We start from the raw sequence: 14,507 nt of genomic DNA, 5'->3' as shown, positions 1-14,507 counted from the left end.
GATGATGACTGGGTAACAGGAACGTCTGACTGGATATAAGGCAGCCAGCGCCCTTCTGAGTCGCTGGTGATTTCTCTGCTGGATTCTTGGAGACCAGTCTGATTCCTGCTTCCCAAAGATAAGTTTTTGCTCTGCTATTGAACTTATTAGTTTTGTTTTGTTTACCTTGCTTTTTGGAGTTCAGCCATCCCCGGTCTGGGGTGTGCTGAGTTCCATTTTTGTCTCTGATCAGTTTGTCTCTTTGCTCTGTCTTCAGAATTTACCTGAGTGCTGATATAGTCATTTTGAAGTCCTAGTGACTTCAGGGCCTCTTTTTCCTATCAGTCGGTTGGGACATTTTTTGGTAGGGTTTTTTACGGATTGCAGACAGCAGCTTTTCTATCCTGTCCTTTTTAGTTAGCTTGGGCCCCATTGTTTGCTCAACCTATCTTTCTATCTGTGTTAGTGCTTTCTTCTTGCTTCACCGTCATTATATGTTGGGGGCTGCCTATTGCTTTGGGGTCTGCTCTGGGGCAGTTTAGATTTCCCTTCTTTCTTTAGGCCTATTTAGTTCTCCCGCTGTGATCGAGGGGTCTAGGGCATCGTAGGAACCCCCCACGGCTACTGTTAGTTGTTGTGGATAGGATCAGGGGTCTGCAATCCGATAGCTACCAACCTCTCCGGTTTTCTGGACTTAGCTTGTATTTTTGTTTTTTCCTCCTTCAGTGACTCATTCATAACAGAATCACCAGCCATACCGCAGATCCTAGGGTACTCAATAGCAGGAGAGAATTGTAAGAAAAAAAAAGAGTTTGTCAGGATTTTTTTTTTTTGTGTATATTTTTTCCTCTATGTCTCTGAGGCCATAGGGGGAATTTTTTTTTTTTCTCAGTGGAGATGAAGCAATTGTCTGATCGTGTGGAGCAGCTCATTGCTGAAGTGCGGGGAATTTCCGCCTATCTTGCTCATTCACATGCTGCTGAACCAAAGATTCCTACTCCTGATGTGTTTTTTGGGATCGGTCTAAATTTTTGAATTTTAAGAATAATTGTAAATTATTTTTTGCCTTGAAGCCTAACTCGTTGGGGAGCTCCGCGCAGCAGGTTAAAATTGTCATCTCTTTGCTGTGCGGCGATCCCTAGGATTGGGCGTTTTCTTTGAAACCTGATGATCCTATTCTTACTAATGTGAGCGCATTTTTTCAAGCCTTGGGGTTGTTGTATGATGAACCTAATGCTATTGATCAGGCTCAAAAGGCCCTGTTGGCATTGAGCCAGGGTTGGGATTCTGCAGAGTTGTACTGTCAAAAATTCAGAAAGTGGGCGGTCCTTACTACCTGAAATGATGGTGCCTTAGCAGCTCTCTTTCGGAAGGGTTTGTCAGAAACCGTAAAAGATACTATGGTGGGGTTTCCTGTTCCCTCTGGTCTTGACGATTCTATGTCATTAGCCAATCAGGTTGATCGGCGTTTGCGTGAACGCAAAACCGCACGAGAGGTGCTGCCACCTGTTGAACAAATGTCTGAACCTATGCAATGTGATAGAGTTTTGTCTAGGGAGCAACGTCAGGAGTTCAGAAGGCGTAATAAGCTGTGTTTCTTCTGTGGTGATGCCTCGCATATTATTTCTGTCTGCCCTAAACGAGAGAAACGTTTTGCACACACATTTGCTGTGGGTGGTGTTCAACCTAAGTTTCTTCTGGCAATTACTCTGATCTGCTCCATGTCCACATTTTCCGCTAAGGCTTTTGTGGATTCGGGAGCAGCTCTGAACCTGATGGACTTGGATTTTGCTAAACGTTGTGGATTTCCTATGACACCTCTGCGGACGCCTATCCCTTTGAGGGGTATTGATGCTACTCCTTTGGCGAAGAATAAACCTCAGTTTTGGAACCAGGTGGTAATGCGGGTCGCCCCAGACCATCAAGAGAATTGCAGATTTTTGGTGTTGCGTAATTTGCATGATACCATTGTTCTGGGGTTTCCCTGGTTGCAAATCCATAATCCAGTTTTGGATTGGAAATCTGTGTCTGTGGTGAGTTGGGGTTGTCGGTGTGCCCTTAGTGATGCTCCTGTTATCTCCACCTCTCCCCAGTCGCATGATGTTCCTGACTATTTGGCTGATTTTTATGATGTATTTAGTGAGAATGAGTCTGCGTCTTTGCCTCCTCATAGGAGTTATGACTGTGCAATTGAGCTGAGCCCTGGGTGTAAATTTCCCAAGGGTCGACTTTTCAATTTATCTGTACCCAAGCACGAGGCTATGCGATCCTATATTAAGGAGTCGTTGGAGAAGGGTCATATTAGACCATCCTCTTCACCCTTAGGTGATGGTTTTTTTTTCGTGGCTAAGAAAGATGGGTCATTAAGGCCTTGTATTGACTATCGCTCCCTCAACAAAATTACTGTTAAATATCAGTATCCGTTACCCCTGATTTCTGATCTATTCTCCAGAGTTAAAGGTGCTTGCTGGCTTACAAAGCTTGACCTCAGGGGGGCGTATAATCTTATTCGCATTAAGCATGAGGATGAATGGAAGACAGCGTTTACTCCAGATGGACATTTTGAGTACCTGGTGATGCCTTTTGGGCTCACTAATGCCCCTTCTGTCTTCCAGTGGTTCATGAATGATATTTTCCGAGACTTGGTGGATACATTTTTGATCATCTATTTGGATGATATTTTGATCTTTTCCAAGGATTGGGACTCTCATGTGGAACATGTTCGGACTGTGTTCCGGATTTTGAGGGAGAATTCCCTGTATGTCAAGGGATCGAAATGCCTTTTTGGTGTACAGAGGATTTCATTTTTGGGATTTGTTTTGTCTCTGTCAACTATTGAAATGGACTCGGCCAAGGTACAGGCCATTTATGATTGGGTTCAGCCCACTTCTTTGAAGGCCCTCCAGAAGTTTTTGGGTTTTGCTAATTTTTATCGTAAATTTATAGCTAATTTTTCTGGTATTGCCAAACCATTGACTGATTTGACTAAGAAGGGTGCTGATGTGCTGAATTGGTCTCCGGAGGCTGTTTCTTCCTTTCAGGAGCTGAAGCGAAGGTTCACTTCTGCTCCGGTTTTGCGGCAACCTGATGTCTCACTCCCGTTTCAGGTAGAGGTGGACGCTTCTGAGATTGGTGCAGGAGATGTTTTGTCCCAAAAAGATCCTGTAACATCTAAAATGAATCCCTGTGCTTTCTTTTCCCGAAAGTTCTCCCCATCCGAACGTAACTATGATGTGGGGAATCGGGAACTCTTAGCCATGAAATGGGCATTTGAGGAGTGGAGACATTGGTTGGAGGGAGCTAAACATCAAGTCGTGGTCCTTACTGACCACAAGAATTTGATTTACCTGGAGTCGGCCAAATGCTTGAATCCTAGACAGGCTAGGTGGGCCTTGTTTTTCACACGTTTTGATTTTGTGGTCTCTTTTCTTCCGGGCACTAAGAATGTCAAGGCAGACGCCCTCTCTAGGAGTTTCTTTGCTGATTCTCCTGTTGTGACCAAGCCTGCTACCATCTTAGGTGACTGGGTAGTTCTTTCTGCCATCTCGCCCGATTTGAGACGTTCTCTGGAAGAGTTTCAGGAGGACAAACCTGAGCGTTGTCCCATTGGAAAATTGTATGTTCCTGACCAGTGGAAGAAGAGAGTGATGTCTGAAGTTCATTGCTCTGCATTGGCTGGTCATCCAGGTATTTTTGGTACTAGAGATTTGGTGAGTCGGTCTTTTTGGTGGCCCGCCTTGTCTCGTGATGTCAGGAATTTTGTGCAGTCCTGTGGGACTTGCTCTCGGTCTATACCTTGTTCTCGCTCTAGTAGGTGGTTGTTGATGCCTTTGCCGGTGCCCAGGAGGCTATGGACCCATATTTCAACGGATTTTATCTCTGATATGCCTGTCTCTCAGAGAATGACTGTTATTTGGTTGATTTGTGATAGATTCTCTAAGATGGTCCATCTTGTACCACTCCCTAAGATGCCATCTTCCTCAGAGTTGGTGCCCTTGTTTTTGCAACAGGTGGTTCGCTTGCACTGGATTCCTGAGAACATTGTATCTGATAGAGGAGTTCAGTTTGTGTCTAGATTTTGGAGGACATTCTGTTCCAAGCTGGGAATTCAGTTGTCCTCCTCTGCGTTTCACCCTCAGACCAATGGGCAGACGGAGAGAACAAACCGGACTTTGGAGTCGTATTTGAGATGTGTTATTTCTGCTGATCAGGATGATTGGGTTTCATTTTTGCCCTTGGCCGAATTTGCTTTAAATAATAGAGCTAGTTCTGCCACTTTGATGTCACCTTTTTTTGTAACTTTGGGTTTCATCCTCGATTCTCTTCAGGGCAGGTGGAGCCTTCTGCCTGCCCAGGTGTTGACACTGTGGTGGAGAGAATGCACCAGATCTGGGACCAAGTGGTGGATAAGTTGTCTCTCTCCCAGGAAAAGGCCCAGCGGTTTTCCAAATGGCATAGGACCATTGGTCCCCAGTTTAAGGTGGGTGATATGGTTTGGTTGTCATCAAAGAATATCGCTATGAAGGTGGCTTCTCCAAAGTTTAAACCTAGATTTATTGGACCTTACAAGATTTTGGAGATTCTTAATCCAGTCTCTTTTCGATTGGCTCTTCCTGTTACATTTAAGATCCATAACGTGTTTCATAAGTCTCTGTTAAAGAGGTTTGTTGAGCCAGTAGTTGCTGTGGTGGCACCTCCTGACCCGGTATTGGTTGAAGGTAATGTGGAATATGAGGTTGAGAAGATACTGGATTCTCGCCTGGTTAAATGGAAGGGTTATGGCCAGGAAGATAATTCTTGGGTCCCTGCATCCGATATTCATGCTGAAAGATTGGTTCGTGCCTTTCATCGGGCCCATCCTGATCGCCCTGGTGGCGTGGATGAGGGTTCGGTGACCCCTCCTCAAGGGGGAGGTACTGTTGTGAGTTCATTTTCCCCTTCACCGTCAATGTCTGATGAACTCCCTCTTCTGGTGAAGGAAGGTAGTGAGGCTGATTACCAAACACCTAATCTGGTAGATGATGACTGGGTAACAGGATCGTCTGACTGGATATAAGGCAGCCAATGCCCTTCTGAGTCGCTGGAGATTTCTCTGCTGGATTCTTGGAGACCAGTCTGATTCCTGCTTCCCAAAGATAAGTTTTTGCTCTGCTATTGAACTTATTAGTTTTGTTTTGTTTACCTTGTTTTTTGGAGTTCAGCCATCCCCAGTCTGGGGTGTGCTGAGTTCCATTTTTGTCTCTGATCAGTTTGTCTCTTTGCTCTGTCTTCAGAATTTACCTGAGTGCTGATATAGTCATTTTGAAGTCCTAGCGACTTCAGGGCCTCTTTTTCCTATCAGTCAGTTGGGACATTTTTTGTTAGGGTTTTTTACGGACTGCAGACAGCAGCTTTTCTATCCTGTCCTTTTTAGTTAGCTTGGGCCCCATCGTTTGCTCAACCTATCTTTCTATCTGTGTTAGTGTTTTCTTCTTGCTTCACCATCATTATATGTTGGGGGCTGCCTATTGCTTTGGGGTCTGCTCTGGGGCAGTTTAGATTTCCCCTTTCTTTCTTTAGGCCTATTTAGTTCTCCGGCTGTGATCGAGGGGTCTAGGGCATCGTAGGAACCCCCCACGGCTACTGTTAGTTGTTGTGGATAGGATCAGAGGTCTGCAATCCGATAGCTACCAACCTCTCCGGTTTTCTGGACTTAGCTTGTATTTTTGTTTTTTCCTCCTTCGGTGACTCATTCATAACAGTGGACTCTGTGGTTGCCCATAATATTGTATGGCGGACTATGTGGACCCAGTCGGCAGAATGTGGAGCTTTTATCCCCATTAGACTGGAGTGGCATGTCTGACTTGATCACTGATCCATTCATTCCCTCAGTGGCTGAACTTGTTTTTTTATAAAGCCCCAAAGAGAATGAATGGAGCTTTGGTCAGATATCCCACATGCCGCTCCATTTTAAAATGGGGATAGGTGTCCTATCAGGGATAAAACTTCCTCATTCTTCCAATCGGTGTAGTTTCTAATGGTCGGACCTAAGTGATCATCTAAGCTGTGGAGCCCATGGATCGGTGATAACTTGTTTTACCCAAAGAACCCCATTAATGTAAGCTACTGTAATTATACATCCAGTTATGGGGGCACACAGTAGATGTGCAGGAGCCGCCTGTGTTTTACAGCCGATGCTCCACTATAATGGGGATAACGACTGACAGATATTTGCATATAACCGTAGGGTGGGCCCCAGACACCCCAGTCCGACTCTGCTTAAGCCTGTTCACATGTCCTGTTTCTCCGAGTCATCTGCCAAGACATCAGACCTGTCTTCGGACAAGTTTGAGGTCAATGCCATTGTGGGATGCAAGGTGAGGTGGGGCAAAAAGTTTTATTTGGTGGATCGGAAGGGTCATGGTCCAGAGGCTCGGACCTGGGCGCCAGTGGAGAACATCCACGCTCCGCTCCTTATTGCGGCATTTGAGTGTAGCGAGGCTCAGAGAGGAAGGGGGGTAATGTTAGGCGTTGGGTTCCTGTCACTGCACAGCAGGAATCCCGAGCTTTGCCTTCGCCAGTCTCCCATTCATCTCTGGCCGCAGTGGAGCCTGCTCAGTAGACTCGTCAATCCCAGCGCTCTACTCACACCAGCATTGTAGGTTTGGTGGTTGCTGCCACCTCTGGTCCCGCTATAGCAACGCATGTTGGTCAGCAGCGAGCTACTCCAGGGGCTAAGTCCTCCTGTCAGTCAACTGAGCATGCCCGTGGGATGATCTCTCATTGGAGATCGGAGGTCACATGCTCAGGTCCTTTTCCAGCTCTAATTGGACCACCAAGAAGGTCAGGAAGGTCCCAGAAGGATGCTGCTATAAAAGGTTCGCATGGCCGCACACCATGCGCTAAGATAGAATTTTGTTGAGACTTGTGTGAGTGATGATGGATGCATGTACCTGGTAACTTACTCATTAATTAACCCCTTCCTTTGATACGTATGTGTTACGGTTAGTTCAACCTGAGTTAGCGCCTCATGGTGGCAAAGCATTCGCCACAGTGCTCCAGTCCAGCACAAAGGTTAGTGCCATAGTGCCGCCATATCTCCCGTGCCTCAGGGCGGTAAGAGTCTATCCGCTGCACCCTGTGACAGCTAACAGGGCATAGCACTTTCCTAGCATCACTCTCTAGCGCCGCTGAAGCGGCTCTGTGCGCAAATGGGTCTAGAAGGACTCTGACTCCATGCCTCTGGGCAGAGTTCTGTGACCACATAGCTTGCGCTCACAATATATTAGTGCGACTTTGTGAAGTAACAGGGTTCGCCTCGCACACTCCGGGTGAGGTAGCCCGAGCGTGTTACTATCCGCCATTGTCTAGCAGCAGTTTTCATCTCTGCACAGTGGACCCCAGGCTGCGAACGCACCTCATTAACATCCATATTATTTGGTGCATTCCGCCAGCCTAACAGATAGATTCTATCATAGTGATCAAAATAAAAAGAATAGTAAATCAAATCCCCCTTTATCACACCCCTTAGATAAAAATTATAAAAAATGTTTTTATATTTTCTATTCTTAGCGGTTGGGGTTGGGATTAGGGTTGGAATTAGGGTTGGGTTATTGTTAGGTTTGGGGTTAGGCTTCGATTAGTGTTGTCTTAGGGTTAGGGTTGGGGTTAGGGTTTAGAGTTGAGCGACTTTTGGTTTTTTAGGGTCGAGTTTCGTTTCGTGAAACCCGACTTTTCCAAAAGTCGGGTCGAGCAAGATCGGCTGATTATAGGGAAAAGTCGGGGTCGTCCCGAAACACGAAACCCAATGTAAGTCAATGGGGAATAAAAGTCGGCAGTGAGAGGAGGACAGGAAACACACCTACAGTGCCCATTTGAATGCCAAAAGCATCAATTCTTCTTACTTAAGCTTGTCAACCTTAATTAACTTCATAATACAAGTTACGCACTGAAAAATGGGGGTTATTTGGCTAAAGTTGTGGGGGGGTAGGGCTGGCTCCAGGTTTTCATGTGCCCTGGGCGAAAGAGCGCCCCTTTAACACATACCACAACTCATCATGCTCCGATACGGCAGAGAAATAGCGGTATAGTACAATGAAAAATACTTCACTTTTTACATCTCATGACGAGGCCCATCTATTTCTCCATACAGAATCATTGGTCCCATATAATGTTTGAAACAGTATATGATGAGCTCCACATAATGCTACAGTATATGTTGGTCCCCATGGATGAAGCTCCACTGTCTTATGGGCCCAAATAATGCTCCAAACATAATGGGCCCCATTTCTAATGCTCTAGTGTATAATGGGCCCTGTAAATGCTGCTCCAGTGTCTGATGTCCACCTTTGGAATGTTCCAGTGTATGGTGGGCCCCATCTATCATTCTCCAGAGTATAGTGCTCCCCAAAAATTGCTGTCCCAACATTGAAAACAATCAAATAAGTCTCCTCGCTAGGGAATCCCTGTACTAGTCTGGACTCCTCGTCGTCCCCATCTTCCATCTCACTGCACAGTATTTCAACCTTGCAAGTGCTGTGATCCTGAGCAAGCAGGGGGGGCCCACTCGTTGGCGACGGCACTGGCACAGGGCCCCTGATAGTACGGTGGTGTGTCTGATGGCGGGTGGGCCGAACCTGCACTTTCATCTGCAGCTTCCTCTTTGTCACCGTGTAAGATGGAACTGTATATGGGAAGGGTAACCTGAGTTTCATCAGGGTCAGATTCAGGCCGTGTAGCGTGCGAGGGGAATGTAGTGGTCTGGGTCAATGTACCAGCAGATTCATCGAGCAGTGGCTGGGCATCAGTGCACTTGTGTCGCCCCCAGGAGTACGGTCGCCACAGTGGCATTACCTTCCTCCTAGGGAGTGTGATGTCATGCTTGGGAGCAACGAAGGATCTCTCTAGCAGGTTAACTGATTGGGCGGCGTTATTCCCACGAGTCATGACCCTCCAAACAGCGTTCATGAAGGCAAAGTGTTTGTTTTACGTGGGCAGTATGGTTGCAAAGCTGAACCTTAAAGGAATGTCCAGAAGGGCACCACCAGGAGTGGAGCCTACGGTTAAATTTGACTCCACCTGGGAAACCTCAACCATGCCAGCTACAGAACAGATGCACACATTGCAAGCTTAATTCCGTTAACGAACGAGACTCCGTCATGCCCCGCGGTCCGAGTCCGGCTTACTAGAGGGAAACGTGAGGCTCTGGCACATGAGATTGGCCAATAACTGGTGTGTCATGCCCTTATATGTCCGTGGCTGCATGTGCGCTACACTGAAAAGGCCAGCGTTTGTCGCTTACAGGTGCAGATAACCCGCTGAACAACGTTAGTGATGGGGATCACTGATTAGAATTATTACCCGCGAACGATGATTTCCCAGTAAGTGCAGGTCAACTGCAGTTCCGGAATTAGGCCTAACCGTCATTCCTGAAAAAATGAAAAACTTAAGTGTGCAAACCACAGGTGCTGTAGCTTGCTTAACAGCTCGCCAGCCGTTCTCACGCCCAGTATGGATTACACGTGATTGCACAAAGGTGAGAAAGGGTACCGTATCCCCGGATAACATGTATGGATAGCGTACACATTCAAAATATATGTCTATATATCAGGAGGCAGGCTCAGACGGTGTTAGGCCCAGTATGGCTTGCACGTGATTGCACAAAGGTGAGAAAGGGTACCGTATCCCCGGATAACATGTATGGATAGCGTACACATTCAAAATATATGTCTATACATCAGGAGGCAGGCTCAGACGGTGTTAGGCCCAGTATGGCTTGCACGTGATTGCACAAAGGTGAGAAAGGGTACCGTATCCCTGGATAACATGTATGGATAGCGTACACATTCAAAATATATGTCTATACATCAGGAGGCAGGCTCAGACGGTGTTAGGCCCAGTATGGATTACACGTGATTGCACAAAGGTGAGAAAGGGTACCGTATCCCCGGATAACATGTATGGATAGCGTACACATTCAAAATATATGTCTATACATCAGGAGGCAGGCTCAGACGGTGTTAGGCCCAGTATGGCTTGCACGTGATTGCACAAAGGTGAGAAAGGGTACCGTATCCCCGGATAACATGTATGGATAGCGTACACATTCAAAATATATGTCTATACATCAGGAGGCAGGCTCAGACAGTGTTAGGCCCAGTATGGCTTGCACGTGATTGCACAAAGGTGAAAAAGGGTACCTTATCCCCGGATAACATGTTTGGATAGCGTACACATTCAAAATATATGTCTATACATCAGGAGGCAGGCTCAGACTGTGTCAGGCACAGTATGGATTTGACGGCCCAGACTACACAGCGGAGGAGCAGGGAGAGGTAAAGATTGCAAATGCTGGGGCCCTGCCCAAGCAAGGGGGGCCCACTCGTGGGCGTCGGTACTGGCACTGGGCCCCTCATAGTACGGCGGTGTGTCTGACGGCGGGTGTGCACCACCACCGTCAGAGACACTTGATTGCACTATGAGGGACCCTGTGCCAGTGCCCGCGCCCAAGAGTCGGCCTACCCACCTGTCCAGGGCAACGGCACTCGCACGGTGTCGTGCGCTAGGTGGTGACCCCGGCCTTGGGGGGGGAGGCAGCACAGTTAGGGAGTTTTAGAAAGTGGCATATGTTGATGTTGGACATTCAGCTGATGCAAAAGGCGAAATAGGTGAAGTACCAGGAAGAGGTGGACCAAAGCAAGCCATTTTTCTGTCACCCTATGTGTCATCAGGGGAAGGTGGGACAAAATCCTTGGAAACCCATGCATGGTTCATTTTAATGAAGGTTAGATCATCCACATTTTGGGTTGACAGACGGGTCCTTTTTTCTGTCAGGATTGATCCAGCTGCACTGAAGACTCTTTCCGATAGCACACTTGCAGCTGGGCAAGCGAGCTCCTGTAAGGCATATTGTGCCAATTCAGGCCAGGTGTCCAGTTTAGCGGCCCAATAGTCAAAGGGGAATGACCTGTGTGGGAGAACATCGATATGGGAGGAAAAGTAGTTTGTAACCATAGTTGACAACTGCTGTCTCCTGTCACTTTCCATCGATGCAGTATTACCAGTTGTGTGAGTGGTACTTGAAAAATCAGTCCACAACATTGTCATGAAACCCCTGTCTCCAACGCCACTTCTGCTGTGTGCACCATGAACACCTCTGCCAAGCTGCCCCCGGCCCGTACGGCTCGTGTGAGAACCATCACCGATGCTGTGTGCTGGGAATGCCTCAAGCAACCGATTTACCAGAGTTGCTTGTTTATTAGCCAATATTAGGTCAAGGTTCTCCTGTGGCATGATGTTTTGTAATTTGCCTTTATAGCGTGGATCCAGGATGCTGGCCAACCAGTAGTCGTCATCGTTCATCATTTTGGCAATGCGGGGGTCCCTTTTTAGGATCTGCAAGGCATAATCTGACATGTGGGCCAATGTTCCCGGTGTCAATGATGCACTGCGAGTGCTGGGTGGAGGAGCACTTTCTGGCAAATCCACATCCCTCCAGTCACGCACAAACCCTGTACCAGACCTTGCCACGCCAACATTTTCACTTGCCCCACGAGATGCATCCTCCTCCCCTAAGTAATCATCCCCATCCTCCTCCTCCTCCTCTTCTTCCTCCACCTCGTCCAGGAGAGGTCCCTGAGCAGACAATGGCTGAATGTCATCAAGGATTCCCTCCTCCTCTTCCTCCTCATCAACATTGGCTGCAGACGCCTGCTCCTTAAGGTGCGTCAAAGTTTGCATGAGCAGACGCATAAGTGGGATGCTCATGCTTAGGATGGCGTCGTCTGCGCTTACCAGCCGTGTGCATTCCTCAAAACACTGAAGGACTTTACAGAGGTCTTTCAGCTTCGACCACTGCACACCTGTCAACTCCATGTCTGCTCTCAAAGTGCCTGGCCGTGTATCCTCCCACAAATGCATTATGGCCTGCCTCTGCTCGCACAGCCGCTCCACCATGTGCAGGGTGGAGTTCCACCTTGTTGCAATGTCGATAATGAGGCGGTGGTTGGGAAGGTGGAGCAATCGCTGCAGCTTCTGCATACGAACGGAGTGTACAGGCGACCGGCGGATGTGCGCGCACAGTCTTCGCACCTTCTGGAGCAGGGCTGTTAACTCCGGATAATTTTTGAGGAAGCACTGCACCACCAGGTTCAAGGTGTGAGCCAAGCAAGGTATGTGGCTGAGTTTTGAAAGGGCTATGGCTGCCACAAAATTACGGCCATTATCACTAACTACCTTGCCTGCCTCAAGATGTACACTGCCCAGCCATGACTCAGTTTGTCGCTTCAAGTACTCGGCCAGCACCTCGGCGGTGTGTCTGTCGCCCAAACACATCATCTGCAACACAGCCTGCTGACGCTTTCCACTAGCTGCTCGATAGGGGGACACCTCGTGTGCAACAGTGGCAGCTGCAGATGGAGTGCTCGTACGACTGCGCTCTGTGGACGAGCTTTCGCTTCTGGAGGAGGAGGAGGGTCGAACGCCTACAGCCAACTGTTTCCTATACCGTGGGCTAGGCAGCACTGTCCCACCACCGCTGTCCCCTGTGGACCCTGCATCCACCACATTAACCCAGTGCGCAGTGATGGACACGTAACGGCCCTGGCCATGCCGACTGGACCATGCATCAGTTGTGAGGTGCACCTTTCCACTCACTGACTGCTTGAGTGCATGGACAATGCGGTCTTTTACATGATGGTGGAGGGCTGGGATGGCTTTGCGAGAGAAGAAGTGGCGACTGGGTAGGTCATAGCGTGGTACTGCATAGGCCATGAGTTCGCGGAAAGCTGCGCTTTCCACCAACCGATAGGGCATCATCTCAAACGAGATTAGTTTGGCAATGTGGGCGTTCAAACCCAGTGTACGTGGATGAGAGACTGAGTACTTTCTTGACCTACTCATAGTGTCTGGGAGGGTGAGCTGGACTTGAGAGCTGCATATGGTGGAAGTAGCGGTGGACAGGGCGGACTGAGAGAGGGTTGATGATGGTGATGGAGTTGGTGTTCTTTCTGATGGCCTAGATTCAGAATTTCGTTGATATAACAGTGGGATTCCCTGACTGCTGTGGCCTTGCAACGACACCTCAACATTTGCTGCTGTGCTAACCGGTGGGCTTACAGTGGGGGAAACAGTGTAGCGTTGTTGACTACCTTCTTTGTGATCAGTTGCACATGTGGCACTTGAGGTTTGGTGTTGTGTCCACGCTTGCAAGTGCATGCTGGTTAAATGTCTAAGCATGCAACTGGTATTCAAATTTTTCAGATTTTTCTCTCGGCTAAAGGTCTTTGCGCACTTCTTACAGATAACCTTGGCCTGATCATGAGGATTTTGTTCAAAAAAGTGCCACACTGCACTCTTCCTACTTTGGCAGACATTTTGCAGCCTAGCACGCTGTGATGTTTTGACCCTCTGGACAAGCTGTCCAGCAACTCTTTTGATTTTTGGAACCTGTCTTTGGAGTGCTCCGGGCCTGCCAGATAACAGCTGTTGCGATGTCGATGTCTGCTGTGATTGCTCCTCCTCATCTGAGCTATTGGAAGCAGCACCCTCTTCCCCCAATGGATGCCAATCTGGGTCAACAACTGGGTCATCCATCACCTCCTCTTCAATGTCATGTGCACCTTCCTCTGTGTCACCGTGTATGGTGGTATAGTGTGCGGGAAGGGGCACCTGAGTCTCATCAGGGTCAGAATCTGGCTCTGTACACTGCGAGGTCAATGTAGTGCTCTGAGTGAATGTACCAGCAGAATCATCTATCAGCGGCTGTGCATCAGTGCACTCCATGTCAGATTCATCTTGGCTTGGGTAATTCACCATTTCACTTGATAATCCAGGCATGGTATGTGAAAACAGCTCCATGGAGTAATCAGTAGTATGGCCTGCGTCATCCTTCAATCTTGGTTGGGGTGAAGGACACAAGGAAAGGTGTGGTTCATGAACATGAGCCTCCAATGACGACTCAGTGCTTTTATTTTTTACAACTTCAGAAGAGGAGGTGATAGAGCTGGAGGCTGAGTCATATATACGTATATATACTGACCTGAGATATAAGAGAATATCATCCTCATAAAGGTGACAATGCAGCAGTTTTCGGCTGTCCACTATATCTGACAACTTGCCGTATCACAAATTATCGGTGTTGACACCGTCCATATCTGTTTAACCCCTTAGTTGCTGCTGTCAAAAGTGACTACCGTGTTTCCCCGAATATAAGACAGTGTCTTACATTCTTTTGACCCCCAAAAGTCCCACTATGTCTTACTTTCGGGTATGTCTTATATTAGAAAAAAAAAATGACGATTTTTGTTTTAACCAAAAAATAACATTTATTAACAAGCTGAACAGTGTGGTGTTCACCACAAAACAGTTTTATTAAACCAAGTGCCCAAGAAAGTGCCAAGAATGTCTTGTTACAACCGTATCATGACGGTATTTCCATGTATAACATGTAAAACATTTAAAACAATGAAAAACGGTAACAATGAACAGTCTGAATAAGTTATACTGGAAGATAAAACAAGATTTATTCGATGACAACCATGTCATCATCT

The sequence above is a fragment of the Dendrobates tinctorius genome, unplaced genomic scaffold (assembly GCF_039654945.1).
Source record: "Dendrobates tinctorius isolate UK_male_01 unplaced genomic scaffold, ASM3965494v1 ptg000161l, whole genome shotgun sequence".
Taxonomy (NCBI): Eukaryota; Metazoa; Chordata; class Amphibia; order Anura; family Dendrobatidae; genus Dendrobates; species Dendrobates tinctorius.
The sequence above is the reverse complement of the archived record's forward strand: the minus strand, read 5'-3'. Positions refer to the sequence as shown.